The sequence below is a fragment of the Hylobates moloch genome, unplaced genomic scaffold (assembly GCF_009828535.3).
Source record: "Hylobates moloch isolate HMO894 unplaced genomic scaffold, HMol_V3 SCAFFOLD_17, whole genome shotgun sequence".
NCBI lineage: Eukaryota > Metazoa > Chordata > Mammalia > Primates > Hylobatidae > Hylobates > Hylobates moloch.
In genome coordinates, this window is record NW_026652292.1 from 34,641,662 (window position 1) to 34,664,680 (window position 23,019).

Below are 23,019 nucleotides of genomic sequence, written 5' to 3' on the forward strand. Positions count from 1 at the left end.
TACAATCATATATTATTCAGCCATAATAAAAAGAAGGAAATCATGTCATTTGCAACAACACGGATGAACCTGGAAGGCATTATGTTAAGTGAAATAAGCCTGGCACAGAAAGACAAATACCACATGGTCTCACTCACATGTGGAGTCTAAAAAAGTTGATCTCATAGCACTAGAGATTAGAATGGTGGTAACCAGAGGCTGGGTGGTTAGTGGGGAAGGGAGTTAGGGTAATGTTGGCTAAAGGATAACTACAGTTAGATAGGAATAAGTTCAAGAGAGCTATTGTACAGCATGCTAAGTATAGTTGATGATATATTGTATTATTGAAAAATGCTAACAGTAGATGTTAAGTGGGCCTAACATACTGATAACTATGTGAGGTAATGCATTTGTTAATTAGCTAGACTTAACCATTCCACAATGTATATATACTTTAAAACATCATGTTGTACACAATAAATATACACAATTTGATCTTTCAACTAACAAAAATTTTAAAGAAGCTAAAAAAACAAGATAAACTGATGATGAAGAGAGGGACAGATTGTTGGATAGATATATGATAAAGCCAGTATAGATTCTGCCAGGTGATGCACATACACATATTCACTCGAAAATTCTTTTACTTTTCTGTATGCTTGAATATTTTTATAATAAAGTGATGATGGAAAAATATGAACTACCAACAAAAGAAACTACCAGTTTGAAGACATAAATAACTATAAATCTTTACCCATAGTGAGTTTCCGGCATGTTCTGCTGTGCACCCACATACTGGTGGGTTTGCTACGATTGTTCCGCTCTTCACTCCACAGTTACTGTCAGCTCTTCTCTGCCCTGCTCAGTGTTCTATGGGGCCTGACCCCACCAGCTGTGTCACCTACTCCTTTGCCCCCTGGCTTCTTTGGGTTCAGCCAATGGGAGGCACCTAAAGGAGATCAAAGGAGAGCAGGGGAGAGAATTTGTTTCTTTTCCTCCCTTCCCACCCCCACCACCCCAATTCCTCTCTCCTTTAGTACAGCTTCTCTGGCCACAGCTGTGTCTCTCTGCAACTACATACAGCCCCTGGCCCTCCATGGCTTCCAACTCTGGCTGGCTCCATGACACTACTCTCCAGTTGCACTCTTGGCCCTGGGTAGTAACAATGTCTTATTGGTGCTGGTCTCTGGGTGCGTCAGGGTCCCCTGCCTTTCCTTAAAGCTGCTCACACCTCTGTAAGTTTTCTAATTGAAATCTTTCTATGATTAAGTAAATTCCTCTTATTGCCGGGATCCTAATTGATACCTTTGGTACTACTGCTTTGTAATATATGCCTATTTATATTTTTCTCCTTAGGCATAAGCATAAGGTTTTGATTTGTGTTTAGTTTGCATTCAGAACTCTCTGAGAATTAGGTCTGATCTAGCTGAAGGATGCCTGCTGTAAATTCATGCAGTAACTGTAGTGTAAGAGAAACCATGATTTTTGAGGATGAGCTACCCCTGGGCCTAAATCTGACCAACTGGATAAGGGGATGTTAAGACTGACATAGGGATAGCTGTGTGGTGTTGAGAAATGATTGCAGTGGTGTCCAGGACTCAACAGAATTCTATGAATAAGTTCTAGAGATCCCTTATACAACCTTGTGCCTGGAGTCAACAACATTGTATTTTACACTTAATCTGTTAAGAGGGTAGATCTTCTTAGGTTCTTTTACCCGCAAATATTTTTAAAAACTTAGTTCTGTTACACATATTATGCTAAGTTTTGATTAAAGTATGAACTAAATAAAGAGATAAGCTAAGCATCATATCTAGTGTTGCCAGATAAAATACAGGATGCCCAGCTGAATTTGAATTTCAGATAAATAACAGATAATTTTATAAAAAAAATCATTGGATCAAACAAATAATTTTTAACGTAGAGCTATCCCAAATATTGCATGGGACATATTTATATGAAAAAAAATCATTGTTTATCTGAAGTTCAAATTTAACTGGATATTCTGTGTTTCTGTTTGCTAAATCTGGGAGCTCTAATCATATAATAATTATAGTAATGTGTCATATTATGTTTTCTCAGTCTCAATGCCTCTTGTGCCTGATGGTAATAGCCATATGTCTTTTGTGGAGGTGGCACAGGGGGAAATTGAGCATGACATTTGGAAGAGGACTGATAGGTATTTGGATCTGGACTCTATCTTTACTAGCTAGGTGAAATGGGGCCAGAAAATTAACCTTCCACATGATTTACCACCTTGCCCCAATAAAATGGGTTTACTACACAAGACTTGCAGATTCTGTAAGATTGGCCAACAATAAATTGACTGTGCTTGATACACTGTAGCTGCTAAGGAAGATAAAGTTATTTTATTGTTCTACTTATTCTAATAAAAATAATTTAACTGGAAAAATAATTCTAAGAACCTAAAGGCTTCTGGACACAAATGAAATAAAGGGAAGATAATTCTTCATCTCTTGAGAGTCATCATGAACCCAAACTAACCTCATATTACTTTAGTGAGTTTTACCTAAAGGGAAAGATCAGTGTAAGCTTGGAATCTTTCCCACTTCTGTTTAGGTTTAGCTTTTTGCTGATTTTTATGGTCTCAATATGTTTTAGACTCTTCTGATTTCTTGGCTGTATCTTATACTTCCTATTTTACTGATTAGTAGAGTTGAAAATGATTATTAATCAAACTAAAAATTTGGAATTAGGTCACCACCATTGTCTTAGTTTGGATTTCCCAGAAACAGAACTTAAGACAAATATTTGAATGAAAATAGTTTATTTGAAAGGTGCAAATGAAACAAATGAGGGGAGGGGAAGTGAGACAAGGAGTCAATGAAAGTTTCTTATCAAGCAATTTACGTGTGGATGATTAGAACCTAAACTCATGGGAGAAACTCCAGAACATGGTATAGAACAAGCAGCTCAGTTATCCCACCTGAGGGGTGAAGTTGGGGTATTGTTATCAGTGCTGTCAGTCACTGGGGGGAGGGCTGTGGGAAGGTAGCTGTTAATTCCCTGGCACTTCAAGGCTTATAGGCAGAACAGTTTCTGTGTCTTCTGAGAAAACCCTCAGGCAAAAAGTTGCAGATCCTGGTAGCTGGAAATGGTGAGGCCCCAGAGGTTATGGCAAGCACTCACATTTTGGCTATACCCATAACTGCTAATTTTATTTAGAAACTTAAGACTGAATGCCATTGACCATTTTGATAGACAGCAGTTCCTTCCTCCTACCAGGTTTATACACTGTATATATAGGAAGAAGGCAAAATATACTAGGAAACTCCAAATCCTGAATCCCAGTTCTCATTCCAACCTGCATTGAGTTTTTTTTTTTTTTTTTTTTTGAGACAAGTTCTTCTTCTGTCACCCAGGCTGGAGTTCAGTGGTGCAATCAGGGCTCACTGCAGCCTCAGCCTCTCAGACTCAAGTGATCCTCCCACCTCAGCCCCAGCCCCCTGAATAGCTGGGACTACAGGCATGTGCCACCACACCAGGCTAATTGTTTTTGAATTTTTAGCAGAGACGAGGTCTCATTATATTGCCCAGAGCTCGAGTGATCTGCCCACCTAGGCCTCCCAAAGTGCTGGGATTATAGGTGTTAGCCACCATGCCTGGCCTGGGATTTTCAGTGGGGAAGAAAAAAATTTACATCACAGTACAGTCTACAGTCTTCTGATTGAATGACCAGTTGTCCAATTGCAGATATTCTGGAAGGGCTTAGGATTTGGATCCAAGAACCACCTCCAACAATTACTGGACGGGGAAGGGCGAAAAGCTTTATTTATTTGTGCTGAGAAGAAGACCGGTAGGAATTAGTCTTCATGGCTTATGGTTATACCCTGTTGTTATAATTTGCTTCCAGATCATTCATTGTTATAATGGGGAAGAATCCACATTTACATATAAAGGCATGCATTGTGCCTTTACATAACAATGATGATAATTAACATTTATATAGTGCCTGCTATGTGCCAGGCACTGGTAGTAACAGCATAGCCTCCTAAGGCTGGCATGGTACAATCTTAGAATTTTAGCACTAGAAGGGACTTTGGGGGTAACTGTCCAACCCTGCCTGGCCTAGGGCAGACAGGTCACTTGTCTGAGGTCATGCAGCTAGTTAGTGGTAGAATCAGGATGAGGACCCAAGTCTTCTGACCCCTGGTCTACAGCTGTCTCTGCTAGATCCACCACCTCTCTGACTCCATGCGGTAGGTAGAAGAAACATGTATGTAGTGGAGCTTCTGTTTTCATTAAGTAGTTCTTGTCTTTTGAATTTAGTCTTTGCTTCTACATTTAGAGGCAATGAACCCTCAGCCCAGGTTTGTAAGATGGTTCCATGCCTGGAGAAACGAATGACCTGTGGAGGGGTTGTCCCTGCTCTCTAGTCACAGCCAAACCTACCTTCTCAGCTCTTCATTAGCTCCAAACTATAGGGTCTGTGGGAGACACCAGCTTGTAGGCCACAGACACCTGCAGGTAGAAAGGCAGGGGTGTCAGTGTAGATGTGAAGACAGTGCATTTGTACAGTGTCAAAACTCCTGTCTGGAATGAAAAGTGAGGCACTACTGAAGGGGAGATAGAGGAGAAATTTGTGTCATAGGACAGTGTCAGTGGCTTAGTTAATCACTTGGCTTGCCTCTCATTGTTGGGGATAACCTTAAGAATTAATCTACTGTGGCAAGGTTCCAGAACACTTTTTTAAAACACAGTTACAGTCATACCTCATAATAGAGCTCTGCCTTGTATAGAATGGATCCTTTAGAGCCAGGGTTAACAGACTTTTTTTTGTAACAGGTCAGACAATACATATTTTATTCACTTTTATTTCTATTTATGGGGTCTTTCTTGGAACTACTCAGCTCCACCACTGTAGAGCAAAAGCAGCCACAGACTATATGTAAATAAATGTGCATGATTGCTTTTCAATAAAACTTTATTTATGGATACAAGGTGAGGGCCAAATGTGGTCCATGGGCTGTGGTTTGCTGAACCCTGCTTTAGAGTGCTGGAACCCTGAGCCTTCAGATAGGGAACTCCAGCAGGCCTGCTGCTTTCTTTTGTTTGCCTGCTCTGTGGTCTCCTCATTCATCACTGACATTGTGAACATTCTCTTTTCCTGCTGAAATTCTCTTGTTTCCTGGCAAATAGCTTGATTCAGGTCTTAAGCGCCAGCAAAGACTGGGTTGTTGTAATGGTTGAAATGTATGCTGCCACTAGAGAAAGTGCAGTGGAGTTAGCTTCAGTTGTTGCTGGAGTCACTCTAATTGTAAATAATCTTGAGAAGATAAAGACATCACCAAATAAACTCTCCATTTTGATGTAGATAATAGGCAATAATAACTATGTATACTCAAAATACATAAACATAGAAAGCTTTATAGACCTGATCCATGCCCCATTCTGCTTATATTTTAAAGTAGTGACAATAGCTCTGTTATAAAGAAAAAACAAGACTCAATTGTTATCAAGAGCAAATATTTTCATATAATTACAGTAGAAACTCTCTTGTCCAGTCCAATTTGGATTTGTTAGTTGATTGTAGAAGTTAAGGGGATGATTTTCACGTAGATTTTATTATATATTTTTTCACTTCAAAATAGCAATGGGAACTTTTTTAAAAAAATGAGAGCCCACCAACTGGAGTTCTTGGTAATCCTTCAAGCACAAACTGCAGCCCCAGTGCATGATCAAAGTGCAGAATGCTTCTAGATTTCCCCATCTTTTAGAATTGGAGCAATTGTTTTTCAGAATGACCTTTATGGAGTTATTCCAAAGCAATCACCTTAGTTTTTACAGAAACTTTTTCTTATTGTACTTGTATTTCATTCATTTACAAAATAAAAAATCATGTGATCAAAACAGTGACCAGGACTATCACAAAGGCCTCATGGTAACTGTGCACTCTACACACACTCCACGTTAGCAGGGAGGGTGGAAGTGGGTGGGGGAGGTGATGCACCAGGGCCATACAGAGAGTGCATCCCCAGCCAGCCCAAGCTACCTTCAGGGTCAGTGTCATATGTTTGACAGAGGGAATGGAGGCCATTGGTCTACTCAGGAAGTAACTTAGTGTATTAGTCCATTCTCACACTGCTATAAAGAACTGCCAGAGACTAAGTAATTTACAAAGAAAAGAGGTTTAATTGACTCACAGTTCTGCATGGCTGCGGAGGCCTCAGGAAACACAATCATGGCAGAAGGCGAAGCAGGCACCTGCTTCACAAGGCAGCAGGAGACAGAAGAGAAAGTGAAGGGGGAAGAGCCCATTATGAAATCATCAGATCTCTTGGGGACTCATTCATTATCACCAGAACAGCATGGGGGAACCTGCCCCCATGATCCAATCACCTCCCTCCCACAATTTGTGGGAATTACAATTTGAGATGAGATTTGGATGGGGACACAGAGCCAAACCATACCACTTAGGTAGACTTTCTTTTGCTCACCATGATTTAGTTCCAACTGCTGAAATTCTTTCCAACGAATGACCTTCCAGTCATCGCTAAAGGCTGAATCTTCTGTAATGACACACATACGTAAAAATTAGAGTGATCAGTAAACTCAGCATTTCGAAAAACAAGTAAACATTTGTATAGCTTAATTATATGCCAGCTACATTTCAAGCACTTAGAAACAAAAACACTTTTATTCATCTTAACATCCTTTTGAAATAGGTATTCCGCATGATCATCTTGCAGTGCTCAAGTTTCTTGATTCAGCCAGAAAGATGTTAAGTAACAGTCAGGGTTAGAACCAAGGCAGGCTGGGCTGGAGTCTTTTTCTTGGCCGCATCTCATTTCTGCTTTTCCAGGCTGAAGTTGCTCTACAGAAGGAGGGTTGGAGATGTGACCCAAGTGAATACTCTGACACACAAATCTTTTACATCTTATAGTCGATTCCAATGAGCACACATGATAGGTTCTCAGCAAAATGTATCAGGAGGTATCAGCCAAGGGGAAGTAAGAGGTGAGCACCCCTTCCCAAGTTATCCAGCTCCTCAAGGAAAAAAATGCTTGACTTAGTGGCCATGGTAGCCTCCCTGCCAGGAATGAGGTTTTGTCAGGGCGTGGAAAGCCCTAGGTAGGAGTTTACCAAGCCTATATCATCCTTAGCCATGTCACCTTGAAACTCCAGTAAACTTACCTTTTGTAGATATATTGCCATTAGGAAGCTATATCTCTGGATTGAATATCTGAGTTTGGGATACTTTGCCATCAGCACCATCTTGCTACAGTTTACACAGATTATAAAATAGTGAGTAGACATCACTCCTGAATAGCGACTTTGCGCCTATGAGATGGTGACCAATGTGTGAATATACGCAGGCAGTCATGTCCAATCTAAACAGACCGAGAGGGGATTGAACACAGCAGGCCTGGCCAGAGCCTACCACAGGGCCCTGACAAAATAAAGTACTTGATTGATATATTAAATGGTATTCATCAACTTCAGACAAGAGAGTCTATGAGGGCAATGATAGAAATACAGGAAATTGACAGATTATGGTAACAATAGCTTTGTATTTGTATGGCACTTTGGTTTACAAAATTCTTGTCTCCCAGGATCACTATTGCTAACAATGTGATTAGTCCTAGGTAATAGATCTTGAAGTCAGGTAGATATACTTTACAATCCTACCTCCTAGATTTGTGACCTTGGTCAGTTTCCATAATCTTTCTGAGCTTCAGTTTTTTTCTTTCATGTGTAAAATGGGGATAAATCATTTACCTTTTGGGGTTTTATGGTTTATGGCATATAATGCTACTAAGAGTTAAGGCGTATATGTGGCTAGCACAGAGCCTAGTTGGCAGTAGGTTCAATGCAGACCTCCTTTTTTTTCGTTTGTTTTTGAGATGAAGTCTCGCTCTGTTGCCCAACCTGGAGGGCAGTGGCACAATCTTGGCTCACTGCAACCTCTGCCTCCTGGACTCAAGCAGTCCTTCTGCCTCAGCCTCCTGAGTAGCTGGCACCACAGGTGTGCACCACCATGCCTAGCTAATTTTTGTATTTTTTGTACAGACGGGGCTTCGCCATGTTGCTCAGGCTGGTCTCAAACTCCTAGCCGCAAGTGATCTGCCCACCTCGGCCTCCCAAAGTACTGGGATTACAGGTGTGAGCCACTGCACCTGGCCAAGACAAGCCTATTTCTATTTAATGACTGGTAAGGCAGAGGCATCATCTAGTTGGAATGAACTCCCAACCAGTCAGAAGGAAATTGATCCATGTTGTAAGCTGAGATATGGAAATTAATATCTTTTATGCCCTAAGTGGGGGCAATGACAAATCAATGTGATTTTGCTAATCAGTCATTAATGTTTACATATCCGTGTATTCATTTAGCAATTGTTTATTTAAGTACCATATGCCAGGTATTGTGCTAACTTCTGGGAACATAGTGAGTGAGAAATATAATAATTTCTCTAAAACTCATTAATGCTTTGGAAAATTCCAAAGATATAATGATTCCTGTTGGAAATAGAAATTACTTAGTTTGTAATTTAACTATATTAGATTTAAATCATCTGATTACAGATTACAGAACTAATTATAAAGCTGAAAGGTACATTGTGAACTGCTTTTTCAGTGTAATTTCTTAATATAGATTTTTATTAATGTAGTTTTATATAAATGAAAATTCACTGCACAGGTTAGAAGGTCTGCAGATTTAAGAAAACTGTTAAAGATAAAAGGGCTTAAATATGTGGTAAGGCTGTTTTATTGTATTATCCAATTTTCATGACATCTTCTAGCACTTTCAATATAATTAGTAAAATAGCTGTAACTTTTGGGGTTGTGAAAGAAAGATGGTCAGTTTCAAAACTGGAAAGTGGAAAAAACATATTGCCAGGAAAGATAGGGTCTCCACTGTGATATAATCTATTATGCATATTATTATTCTAGCCATCTGATCAAATAGAAGGCCCTCCTTTCACAATTGTACTTTAACTAGAAAAGCTAAATGATTTCATAAAACTTTATAATAGCGAAGAGTTTGACTGAATAGTTCACATTTAAGATTTGAGAGTGAAGTTTTGAGTCCTAACGCTTTGGTTCACAAGCTGAGAAAATATAGGGCTCTTACCAATTATTGGAGAGAAGTGGTATTGTTCAGTTACATAATGAAGCTTAGGACAGCCTAAATGCTAATTTTCTTGTGGTAAAAGACTCTCAGACTATAAGAAAGGAGATTACAAACATTTGTTTTTTCTTTAACAAGTTACACATTTCAGTTGTCTAGACAATATTAAATTAACCAAATTGTTGAGCAACTGCTCCTCTGGCTCTGTAGACCAGACGTGTGTTGTCTCTTCAATATTGGGGTGGTTTTGAGTGGTAGGGAAAGCACTGTGTTATAAGGTAGAAGCCCCAAGTAGAAGCTACCCCACCTTTATGTCCTATAACTGGGTCTGTGATCACCACATGCTTTTATGAGGGTAACCTTAGAGAAGCCCTTTGTGGCTCATCTCCTTATTAATCCCCCAATTCCTGCCCTTATGGGGGAGTGGGAATAGGAAGGCTTCCTTTGGTGGTACGAAGCAGAACCTCTTTAAACTCAGGTCTCATAGCAAACCAGCCTCCCTGACACCCCTCTTCCTCTACTCTTGCCTCTTTCTTTTATGATACCATCTTCCTTTCAGTTTGCTAAGCTTGTATCCTGGAGTCATCTTTAATTCCTTTCCTCTCCTTCTCTACCTGCTGATTCTTCTTCCTTGGCAATTACTCTTTCTTTTTCCCCCCACACATTTCAGTTTCCAGGTCTTATTTCAGATTCTTTTTACTTGAAACCTGTAATAGACTCCTAACTAACTGACTTTCAGTCTTTCTGATTCATACCCATCTGTATCAGTCGGAGTAAGCTAGATTATGCTCCGGCAACAAGCAGCCACAAACCTCAGTGGCTTGAAACAAATGTTACTTGTGGTTCATGCTACACTGCCATGGTAGATTATAAGAGACTGATCTCTGAAGCATCTTTACTGAGTGACCCAAGCTCCACTACTTAGAATTTTGTCAGTTTCTGATAGAGGAGGAAAGTGGACAGAAGGATCTCACACTGACAAATGTTCTGTCCAAGAAATGACACACTAACTTCCACTCACAACCACTGGGCAGAACGAGCCACATGGCAGAAACACGTAAACCTCTCACGGGCTTGGAACACGTGGAGAAATGGATATCGGATTTCCCACACTGAAGGCAAGAATTCTATAATGAAGACTAGGGATACACAAGGAAGGCCAGCGTCCTATATTCAAGACCAAGTTTCTCCAAACAAGGCCAGGGTCCTCTAAGGAAGGCCATGGTAGTCTCCTCAAAGCACTCCATTACTTAAAGTCTTTTGGCAGTTCCCGCTATCAAACAGCCCAGAATGTAAGGATCTCTAACATTTATTGAATAGCCAATATTTGGGAAGCACTTACTGTGTCAGGCACTTTGCTAGGTTCTTTATATCCATTATCTTATCTCACGACAGTTATTCAGGTGGACATTATTATCCACATTTGACAGATGAGCAAACTGAGCATTAAAGAGTGTCTTAGTTTGGGTTTTTCCAAAATCAGACCACAGAGATGAAGACTTGGGTGCCAGGAAGCCCAAGGAAGGGTCGGGGTAGAGGGTCAGTAACGTGATGAGTGAGTCACCGCTGTGAGCAGTTGGGGCTCAGCACAGCTGCAGACCCTCTGAGAGCCTGTAGAACACAGCTCCGCACTGTGGGCTAAGGAGCTGGACTAGTTTTCCACCGATTCCTATCCCTCCTTGGTTGAGACTTGTTCTTGATATGTTAACTCCCCAGCAAGTCCACCTGCCCTGCCACAAGCCAAGCACAAGCTGTCAGCCAGGATATACCCATAGGCAGAGGCGAGGAAGCTGTCAGTTTTCTGGAACTGTGCCGATAACCCCGAGGGGATATGAGCATTGACAGCATCTGTTACAGAACAGTGCAGTGGGCAAGATTTAAACCCAGTCTTGTTCCAAAACCCACTATCTGTTCACCCTGACCTCTTAACTACTTGCTACTACTGGAGACAGCACTGTGCTCTAACCAAAAAAAAAAATGGATTACTGACCTCTCTCCAAACCATCTTGTCCTTTTCCTTCTCAATCCCTTTGTTCATGCCATTTCTTCTTCCACTTGGAGTTCCCTTTGCCTCTGGCCTCCAATTCAAATTCCGTCTGTGCTCTGCCCAGCTCAGTTGCTTTCTCCATGAATGAAGCCCTTTTTGCCCTCTGGGATGCTGCCTCTCTCCTTTAAAACCCTACAGGGGTTGGCCGGGGGCGGTGGCTCACGCCTGTAATCCCAGCACTTTGGGAAGCCGAGGCGGGCGGATCACGAGGTCAGGAGATCAAGACCATGCTGGCTAACGCGGTGAAACCCCGTCTCTACTAAAAATACTTAAAAACTTAGCCGGGCGTGGTGGCGGCAGTCGCCTGTAATCCCAGCTACTCGGGGAGGCTGAGGCAGGAGAATAGCGTGAACCCGGGAGGCGGAGCTTGCAGTGAGCCGAGATAGCGCCACTGCACTTCAGCCTGACAGAGCGAGCCTCCGTCTCCAAAAATAACACAAAAAACAAAACCCTACAGGGGTCAGTTAGGCTCCTGCCACACTCACTCTGTGGTGTCTCGCATAGCAGGGATGCACTTAGAGATCTTTTTCTGGATTAGACTGTAGACTCCTTGGGGGCATGGACTGTATTTTATTAAGTTGCTTCAAATATTTGGTGGAATAAGGCAGGTAAATATGACTGTAAATGTGCACACAATATCCATATGTGTATTCATTTCATTTTCGGCCCATGTTGGCTGACCTTCCCAAAGGTCACACTGAAGTCTGGATTTGGGGAGAAAGTTTTCTGTTTCTCTGCTTCCTGCACCACTACCAGCTTCTCTACTCACCCAACCTCTGGCATCTGTGTGGCCACTTGCAGTTTCCACTCCTGAGCAGGAACAGAAGAGGGAGCTGACTAATGAGGGCAGGGTGGTTTCCAGCAATTTGCAGCAGGTTCCTCTCCACGTGTCTCCACGTGTCATATCTGGAAATGTGTACCTGTCATTATTCCCATTAGAAATAGAAGTGGAATGAAAATGGTTTGCTCAGTTCTGTTGACATGACAAAGAGAATGCAATTAACCTTAAGGAAAGTTGCCCAGAAACCTGACACTCTCAGCCATATGCCAAGGATTGCTAATGATTAGGAGGCGACAAAAACCTTTGGCTTTGTTTGGTTCAGGGCTAGAAAAAGGAAGCGACTCTTCAGGGCTGTCACCTGGTATTCAGAGTTGCACTTTTCATAGTCTAAGAAAAATGGCATGGACCGAAGGAGGAAATTCCACCTGGCTCTTCCTCGCTTACATGTTTCTGAAGAATGGCTTTTAGATTTCTATCGCACTGCAGAGCTCTACGGCAAGAAGTAACAACACAATCAATGGCCCCAGCCTCGTCCATGGAGTCACTTTCTGGGTTTTGCAGCCTATGAAGTTTTCTAACATGGTAACCCCAACCCCTGCTTGTTAATGTTGACCTTCAGTTTGAAATGCTGAGCCCAAGACAGGAACTTCTGGCCACAGATGGTGATTCACTCTAACCAAAGATAAGTGGCCTTTCTCATTCCCCCCGAGATGCGCAGAAACAGAATATTCCTAATCAAATCCTTAACAATATCTTATCACATTACTTGCTTCAACAATTTCCTGCACAGCACATTTATAAGTTAATTATGCAGTAGACAAAAAAGAAAGCATTTTCTTTCATCTGTGTTAAACGAGTTGCCTTCTGATTTCATTGTCCACCCCTTTGTTCTTACATGGCTAAGAGTTTGTTTGAGGAATGGCTTTGTCGTGTTTCATGTGTTTGTCACCGTTGCTTAAATGAAAAGTTTAGAAGGAAAACATTGAAAAAGTTGGCTGCCCAGTGGCGGTCTCTTGCAAGTACAGGTAACCTAAAAGTTTGCTTTCGTCTTCCAGGTTTTGAAATCATCCCATTTATTAATCACATGTGTTCCCCAGTTTGCTGCTGAATGCTAACTGAACACCCAGGTCTTGAGTTGATATTATTCCTGCATCAAAATTGCACAACTATTCCAGGTATACCAAAGGGATAGTACCCACCTATACACATAATAGGCAATTTAAGTATACGATGAAAAAGTATGTGTTCCTATCATGAAAATTTTGTATAAATAGGTGTAAGAAGATTGGTCAGGGCTGGGGGTTGGGTGGCATGTGTGATTAATCAAGGATAACTTTCTGGAGGAGTTAAATTCTGTGCCAATGTTGGAAGGAAAAGACAGCATAAAGAGTCATGTGAACAACTATAATTATTACACTGGATGAGGTAAGTCAGAGTTTCTATGGGGAACCATTAATCATCACAAAAAATATCCTGCTTTGTCTATTTTCTTCCCCATGGAACATAAAACAGAGTTATCCTGGCGAAAAGCAGCTTCACTGGAAATGTCTTTTCCTGTTTTCTGTTTGTTTGTTTTTAGGTTGCAGCTTTTATTTCTGCCATTGAGACTCTGACTCCATATGTTTTTCATTTCCACTTGGAGGAGTTTGAAATGCTATTGCCTGAGAACTTCTAGTCTAAATGAGGCTTTTTACTTTTAACCTTTTAATTCTTCTGGTGCTTCAAACTATGAAGACCCTTGACTTTCTAATCTGGGCTGTATAGCAGTTGTTTTTGTATGAAAGAACATAGGATTTGAATCAGAAAACATGGGTTTGAGTTCCAGTTCCTACGCCAGTCTCAGCTGTGTCATCAAGATGGAATCTTCAGCCTTTCTGAACTTTGGTTTTCTTGTTTGTAAAAGAAATTAAATCAGGATAACAATACTTAGTGCCCACAGAATTACAGTGAGGATTAAATTTAGTCATGTGCATTGTATAAATTTTAAGTGGCTTTAAAACAATGATCAATGCTATTATTGTACTGGTGTAGTATGGAGACTTGGCTGCCAAGAATTCCTCCTTTAAGGCCTTCTTCCATTCCTGAAATACTTTAATCATAAACAGTTATCCACACACACAAAAAGTGAAAACATTTTTCCTTAGCTGTTTTCCTTTACTAGTTCCCCAAAGTATATGGTTCTTCAAGATACAAATGGTGGAGTTGCAGGTTTTATAGGGTTCTATATAGGGTTATATATTGCATTATATAAAAATTGTGCAATAAATCAACATTACTCTTGAAAATCTTTATTATGATTTTTCATATAGCGTATGTGATTTGGTGTCTACACATATGACTTTCATGTTGGGAGCCTGGGAGCCATTTGTAGGAAAAATATGTGTCTTTAAACACAAAAATCTCACTCAGGGTTTGAATGTCACACTGGGAGATGCACATAGGAATTAAGACCTATTAAGGAACAGTAAATTCAGGACTCCTGGCTCATACTCACTCCAGGTGCTCACTCATTAAGCACCCTTTATATTACTGTTTCTTTCTTTTTAGAATTAATCTATTAACCAGCTATTGCTTTATGGAAAACCATACCAAAACTCAATGATTTGTAAGAACTATCATCTATTCTCACTCATGTCTCTGCAGATTGGCAGGGGTCAGGCTGATCTAGGCTGGACTCAGCTAGGCAGTGGTATTTCAAGCTGCAGGTTCTCATGGGCTTGGACTCCTTGCTACAGGTTAAACTCGGGTCTATTCCACATATGTCTATTCTGGGACCCAGGCCAAGGGGGCAGCAGTTTCTCATGGCAATGACAGAGGCACAAGAGGGAAGCCCAAGTGTGCAAGAACACTTCAAGCATCAAACCTGCTAACATCTCATTGGTCAAATCAAGTAATATCTTTAAATTTAAACATAAGGAGTGGGGACATATATATACCTTGCTTACTATGAAGCCAAAGCAAATAATATGGCCATCCCCAGTGTGAAAGGGGCTGAGAAGTATGCTCCTTCCATGTTGGGGCAGGAGATTAAATACTTTTTACCAGTAATCTAACCTACCCCTATAGCCAAGTGCGTATAGTTGAGTTTCTATAAGTAAATACGCAGATGTTGTGTAATTTTATAGTATAAGCATAGAAGGTCCAATACCCCTCTCCAATGCCGAAATGACATTGAAGATGATGGTCACAGGGTGATACTCCTATACAGCATCATTTTCATTGTTAAAAAAAAAATCAGAAAGGCTATAGATTTTACAGGTTTACCTTGGTTCTAGCTATAAATTTACCATTCATCTCCCTTTCCAGAAAGTATATAATAATTTGAATCCAAATGATATTAATTAAGGTTTAACTTAAAATCTACCTTGATTTATTTTAAAAAGCAACTCATTCTTTTTTTTGGCGGCGGGGGGGGGGGACAATGTTTTGCTCTTGTTGCCCAGGCTGGAGTGCAATGGCGCAATCTCAGCTCACCACAATCTCTGCCTCCTGAGTTCAAGTGATTCTCCCACCTCAGCCTCCCGGGCAGCTGGGATTACAGGCATACGTGCCACGAGGCCCAGCTAATTTTGTATTTTTAATAGAGATGGGGTTTCTCCATGTTGGTCAGGCTGGTCTCGAACTCCTGACCTCAGGTGATCTACCCACCTCGGCCTCCCAAAGTGCTGGGATTACAGGCATGAGTCACTGCGCCTGGCCGCAACTCATTCTTAAACTTTGGTACTTTTGGTACAAGTAGTAATAACATGCTTGTAATGAAGCTCACGCTGATGGCAGCACATCATGGCTAAGAAGCACAGCTAGATCCTCTAACCACTGTATCTGAACAACTGACTATAATACAAAGTTTATTGAATATTGCAGTGACTAGGGCTTTTTAATTCACTTTTTATCAGTTTGACTTGGAAAGCAAAGCATATTTGCAGTAGTCGTCAAGACGGAGAGAGGTTGTTTGAATAAATGGATGTTTTTACATAATATATTTGAAAAAGTTTTTAAAAATATGGCTTGTGAATAAAGTTTAGATTGAAAAACTGCTGAATAGGGAATGACCAAACAGAACACCCCTTTTCCTTGCTCCAGATGTAGGTTAGAAGAGTCTCATTATTTCATTATTTTACTACATGGGAAAGTCTAGAATATAATTGATTAAAAATAGAAACGTGGCTTACTTTTAAAATTTTAAACTAGAATGGATAGATAGATCTTGATGTGAAATTTACCCCTTTTAACTTCCCCTATCCTCAAAATATACCAAACAATAAAGTAAGATTATGGTTATTAGGCAACTAGTAAAACCTGTCTTCCTTCCACACTTGTGGTAGGAAAAAATTCTTGTGTAAAGCAGAATGTATTTCATGTTTAAGCAAACCTCCTTTTTCAGCTGATAGTGGGTTAAAAGACCTTAACTCTATATTGTGAAGGCAAATATCACAGTGTAAGTAGTACAATTTGCAATCCTGAAATGTGGGGGAGTACTTGTTATATAGTTAGGATTAGTGCTATTTAAATTGCAAAACACAATCAGAGACAAGCCTCAAAATAATTGTGAAGCACTTTGGTGGTTGGGTGGGGGACGGGTTGCCATGTCTGTTGATTCCTGGTTACACCAACTCTGCTGGCTAGGAAACGTTTTAGAAATGTTGTGGATGTTCAACATGGGGATTTGGGGTGGGGGTAAGAAATGATGTATAGGAAAAAGAAAAAGAAAAGGAAAATAGGGTCCATAGGGTATTGATGGGTTCAGGTTAGGAAGAAGAGTGGTCTCCATCCAGTCTCTTTGTCGGGGGAGCCAAGGCGGAAAGAAAGTCTTCTGACTTTTATTGCTGTTAACTATTCTAAACCAAGCTAAAGAGTTGTTCTATAGCAGGTAAGCATTCATCTGATGATGATGATGGTGATGATGATAGAATCAACTTACTGAATATGCAGCCCCATAAGTTGAATGGTCTGGATTCTCACGGAAGCCAGTTTGACTCTGAAGTCCATGCTGTTTCATCTAAATTCAGCTGCTTCACAGTATACTCAGCTGCCTCTCACTTAAAGAGAAGGGCATTTTCTTTACAGTAGAATTCCAACGAATAAACATCAAAGGAATAAGGGAAATAGAAAACCACCATTAGGCAAACACTGCAATAATCACTGGGGCAGGCAAGATCTACCAATGGATGCCAACATTAGTGGGCAAAAGTTTGAGAGAAATAGGATAATTCATAATACCAAAGTAGTCTGCACCCAAATATATTTATTAACTATAAAATACAATTTTTATAATTACATTTGTAATATATGTTTTTACATACATATGTATGTATTTTTGTAATTATATATGTAAATATAATTTTCCACTTGCCAGTGGAGTAGGCAGACATCACTTTATTCCAGTGACTAGGGTTAACATCGCCAGTAATAGGACATATTGACCCTGTGTACCCCTTGACGTAATTTACTGAGAAGGGCACGGCACTTCTCTGATATTCCTGCGCAAAATTTATAACCACAGTCTATTTGTGAAAAAAAATTACAAACCCAAATTGAGGGATATTTTACAAAACAACCGACCAGTACTCTTCAAAAAAAAAGTGTGAAAGTCATGACAGACAAGGAAAAATTTAGGAATTATTACAGATCGGGGGAGATTAAGAATCGTTAACAGCTAAATGTAATATGAGATCCTGATTGGATCCTGAAACAGAAAAAGGACATTAGTGGAAAACTGGCAAAATTTGTATGAATGTTAATTTTTTGGGAATTTTACCATTGTATTATGGTTATGTAAGATTTAACATTAGAGGCAGCTGGGTGAAGGATATAGAGGAACTCTATACTATTTTTGCAACTTTTCTCTAAGTATAAACTTATTTCAAAATAAAAAGCTTAAAAAATTAAAGATAATGGTGTAGTTAAATTAAGAGACGTCAAGGATCTTATTGTATCCTTAGAGAGTCATCTTTATACCAAATAAAGGCCATTATTTTCCATTATTATCCAGAAACATAGATATTCCTAGAATTTTAAAAATATCTAATCTCTTGGCAATGAATTTCAAATCACACAATTTTGGTTTAGCATTAAACTGGCAGTTGGATATTTTATTCCTTTGGATTCTGCACTGTGGATTTTGGAATTTTGTAAAGACTAGGTTATATGAAGACTAAATCACATCTCAAATGGAAAGAAGCTTTTAAGAACGCTGTGTCCTAATCCAAACTCTCTTGACCCTGAGCCTGTCCTCGGCAGCAATTACCTGGTCTTTAAAGTCACACTTCTCAGGCAAAAAGCTAGCAAGAGTCATTCATTAGTAAGTGCGATTAGCGCCAAAGGATCATGCTTATCGTCCCTGAGCTCACTTTCCAAATGACAGCAGTAGGAGCTGTACCAGTAATTTCTCAGCTCTGAAAACCTCTCACCAAAGATTCGGAGCTATTTCTGGGCACCCCCAGGTCCTAAATCATTTTGTAAAGAGAAGTGGCCAAAGAGGAGACGGCTTGCAGCTGGGATGCACTCCCCATTACTGTCATAAGGACGATGTGGCTCCAGGGCATTTCAGTCAGGATCCAGTGTCCTTGAGCCAAAATTCACGCGGCACGTAGAGAACATCCTGGGAAGAGCGGCTTGGAGAAAACCGAAGACTTCACGGGCTTGTGAAGACTCCGGAAACATCTCCAAGCTTGACAACGGGGATAAGAGGGGATCTGTTGTCTGCTCAGAGAAGGGGGGAAATGGTTTTCTGACATGCTAAGGCTGGGAACATTTACTGGCAGTGAGTCTTTCTTTGACGTTTTCTTCTTTCCCGCCTGTACAGCAGTTGGCATTGTTAAAGGCTTTGGCTTTAATAGACTATAATTCCAGCTGAATTTGAGCAATGTCAGAGTCATCATTAGAGACAATTTTGTAGGTACCGTCTTCTAGGGCTCTCTGATTAGGAAAGATGTAAAACATCTCAGCTCCTTGTACCTTCTCTGCCGCTCCCTAGGAGCATGGTGCTGTACAAATAGCCCCCTGACTCAGTCCTATCGAGCTCACACTTTCACAAGCCCCAATTCGTTGGATCATCTCCTCTGGGCCTTTAAATCATTTGTAGAAACTCCTGTGTTGGGGTTTCGAGATGGTATTAAATACTGTATTATACAGCCCTATCTGAATGCCTGTGAACAATAAAGCTAAACCTACCACTGAATCACCAAAATAGATATCAATACAATATGTAAATATTTTGACAAACATTAGCTAAGACTGTTGAATGTTTATTAAATATTAAACATTGTTTTAAGTTTCTTATCTTCTTAATTTTTTTTCTTGAGACAGGGTCTCACTCTGTCACCCAGGCTGGAGTGCAGTGGTGTAATCAGGGCTCACCATAGTGTCAACCTCCTGGGCTCAGGTGATCCTCCCACCTCTACCTCCTGGGTTGCTGGGACCACAGGCGCACACCACCATACCCAGCTAATTTTTGTATTCTTTGTAGAGACAGGGTTTTACCATGTTGCCCAGGCTGGTCTCGAACTCCACCTGCCTCAGCCTCCCAAAGTGTCACATTTCTTACCTTGTGTTAGCTAACTTAATCCTAAACTGCACATCTTTAAAACAATATTGGATACGGGCACAACGATTTCTTCCTATGTAACAGTTGAGAAAGCTGGGGCACAGAAAGATAAGGAAATGACCCCTGGGAATTATAACTAGTGAGTAGTAGAGGCAGGTTGTGAACCCAGGTTCTGTGGTCCAGAGACTTTGCTCTTGGTCACTACCATGTGCTGCCCCTCGGCTATGGCTTTTATTCTGTAACACACAAGGAAGAATGAGGACAGACAAGACTGTGCCTACTCAGTGCTCATTACTGTGGAAAAATACAACTTTTTTTGCCTACTTGTTCTCATTTACCTAAAAGTTTCCATGTACTATGTGGCTTTACATATAGAAGCCACAGCCCGGTGAGAATTTAGAATTCAGTACACTGTGGCAAGACAGTGAGCCAACGTGAGGCTTGGCTATGGCGTGTGTCATTGTCTGGATGTTTGTTCCCTGCAAATCGCATGTTGAAATGTAATCCCCAATGTCGGAGGTGGGCCCTGGCGGGAGGTGTTTGGATCACGGGGGCGGATCCCTCTTGAATGGCTTAGCACCATTGCGTTGGTGATGAGTGAGTTCTCGCTCTGAGATCGTTGGATCATCTCTGGGCCTTTAAATCATTTGTAGAAACTCCTGTGTTGGGGTTTTGAGATTGTATTAAATACTCTATTACTTACCAGAGGTCATCTCACTCTGAGTTCAGGCAAGATCTGGTTGCTTAAAAGAGCGTGAGGTCTCCCCCACTCTCTCTTGCTCCTGCCCTCACTAGATAATACGCTGGTTCTTCATTTGCCTTCTGCCATGGAAAGCTGCAAATTCTGATAGCCAGCCTCCCAGAAAGGTGTTAGGATTCACTTGACATGTATTTATTGAGCATCTATTATGTGCTGGACAGTGTTTTTAGGTGTTTGGGATGCCTTAATGAACAAAAACAGACACTGTTTTCTGCTGCCATAGAACTTATACTCGAGCGGAAAAAATAAGCAATCTGAAAATAAATACATGAATGTATATGGGTAGTGCTACAGAAAAGTAAGAAGTGTTGCCAAGTAAGGAGGATAAGGAATGCTAGGCAAAGAGAGAGAGGAGTTGCAGTTTTAAATGGAGTGGTCAGATTGGTCTCACTGAGAAGGTTAAACAGTTAAAGGAAGTAAGGTAGTCAGCCATATGAAGAACAGCCAGTGAAAAGTCCCGAGGTGGGGGTGTGGCTGGCCTGTTCCAGGAACATAAAGGCCTGGGTGGCTGCGCCATGGGGTCAGATCATGCACGGTCCCAAGGGGCACGTTTACACTGAGTCAAATGAGGAGCCACTGCTGGTTTTGAGCAGAGGAATAACCCTGTTATATTCTTCCCTTCTCTTCTCTTCTTCTCTCTCTCTTTTTTTTTTGAGATGGAGTCTCACTCTGTTCAGCCTAGGCTGGAGTGCAGTGACACGATCTCGGCTAACTGCAACCTTCGCCTTCTGGGTTCAAGTGCTTCTCCTGCCTCAGCCTCCTGAGTAGCTGGGCACATGCCACCACATGGCTGGCTAATTTTTGTACTTTTAGTAGAGACGAGCTTTCACCATGTTCGCCAGGCTGGTCTCGAACTACTGATCTAAAGTGATCACCCACCTTGGCCTCCCAAAGTGCTGGGAATACAGGAGTGAGCCATCGTGCCCGGCCATATTGTTCTTTTTGAAGTAAAGCTCTGGCTGTTGTGTTGAGAATAAAAATAGAAACAGAGAAATCTGTTAGGAGGTAATTGTGGTAATCCAGGAGAAAGAAGATGGTGGCTCAGTTCAGGGTTGTAGCAGCAGACGTGCTGAGAGGTGATTAAATTGGGGCAATGCTTTGAAGATAAAACTAACAGAATTTCCTGACCCTGTGGATGAGCTATGAGTAAAAGAGGAAGGAGCAGAGAATGATGCTGAGATTTTTAGCCTGAGCAACTAGAAGGAAGGACTTTATGCCAAGTCAGATGAGAGAGACCGAGTGAAGCAGATTTGATGGTGGTTGGGAGATCAGGAGTTCTGTTTTGGAGGTGTTGTTACATGTGAGATGCTTGTTAGACATCCATGTGTCAGGATGGCTGTTGAATATACAAGTCTGGAGTTCGGAGGAGAAACTGTGGTCAGAACAATGGTACTGAAAGCCAAGTGTGTTGAGGTCACCAGGTGCTAAAACATTAGGAAGCCAGAGAGATAAGGAAGAACCCACAGGAGATTCTCAGGGTGAATGAGGTAAAACCAGGAGGAAACCAGAAACCCAAGTGAAGACTGTCAGGAGGAGCAAGTGATTGACTTGCAAATGCTGTTGAGCGGTCAAGTGAGAACAGAGAACTGGCCGTGGGGTTTAAGCAAAGGCAGAGGACACTGGTGCCTTTGAAGAAAGGTATTTTAGCAGCATAGTGAGGGTGAAAACTGACGGAGGGGAGTTTAAAGGAAAATGGAAGGGGAGGAATCGGAGGCAGTGAGTATAGATGACTCTTGGTTGCTGGAAAGAGGATAAAAGAAATGGGTGGTAGTTGCCTGGAGAAATAGGGCCAGGAGAATTTTTTAAGATGGGAAAAACAATAGTAGGTTTAAGTGATGTATAGTTCAGGTTCTTTAAATAGCATTATGACATCTTTCTGTGCTAGGGTTAACATAGAAAACTGAAGAATTATGCTTGGGTCATGGAGCTTGAAGGGGGGTAGAGTGGGAATGAGATGAAAATAATAATGGGAAGAAAAAGAGCTATGTTAAGGTTGAAACTTGTTACATTCTGAGAGTTTGGGAAGAGCTGGTTACCAGTCATGTCTAAATCAACCCAAGCATCTCATTGCCAGGCAAGTTTGTTGTCCAGTGCCTGGTACGCAGTTGGCATCAATCTCCAATATCTCCCTCCCCTGACAGCCTCAAAGGTCCTGCTTAATCTTGTGACAGGAGGAGATCAGGCCAGGTGCGGTGGCTCACACCTGTAATCCCAGCACTTTGGAAGGCCAAGGTGGGTGGATCACATGAGGTCAGGAGTTTGAGACCAGCCTGGCCAACATAGCAAAACCCCGTCTCTACTAAATACAAAATTAGCTGGGCATGGTGACGGGCACCTGTAGTCTCAGCTACTCAGGAGGCTGAGGCAGGAGATTCATTTGAATTCAGGAGGTGGAGATTGCAGTGAGCCAAGATAGTGCCATTGCACTCCAGCCTGGGCGACAGAGTGAAAGTCCATCTCAAAAAAAAGAAAAAAAAATCAGTCTCAACCACATGTATAGATTTTGTAACGTAGACTGATTATTTAAAGTCAGAGTTCCTTGAGGATAATAACAAACATGGCGTAGACGTGGGAATCAGACAAGCTTGCATTCACATTTCACCCAGGCCATCCTCCTGCTCCATGACCTTGGGCAAGTCTCTCAGCCTCCATTTTCTTAACTGCATTATGGGGTCAATAATAATGACTACCTCATAAGATCATTATAAGAATTCAAAGATAGGATAAATGTAAATATAAATTTTGACATGAAACAAATGGTCAGTAAATTAGCAAGAGGAGAAGGGTTTCCTTTCTAAAATATAATTAACTTTAT

At 41.1% G+C, this 23,019-nt stretch overlaps 1 long non-coding RNA gene across 1 annotated transcript; it reads right to left on the minus strand.

Moving 5' to 3' along the window:
- Positions 1–2,755: 2,755 nt before the first annotated feature.
- On the minus strand, positions 2,756–11,448 carry LOC116456877 (uncharacterized). Its single transcript, XR_004244833.1, has 4 exons — positions 11,061–11,448; positions 6,144–6,814; positions 4,393–4,556; positions 2,756–3,088 (listed from the first exon to the last, which is right to left on the minus strand). It is a non-coding gene; the product is annotated as an uncharacterized LOC116456877 (long non-coding RNA).
- Between the last annotated feature and the right edge of the window lie 11,571 nt (positions 11,449–23,019).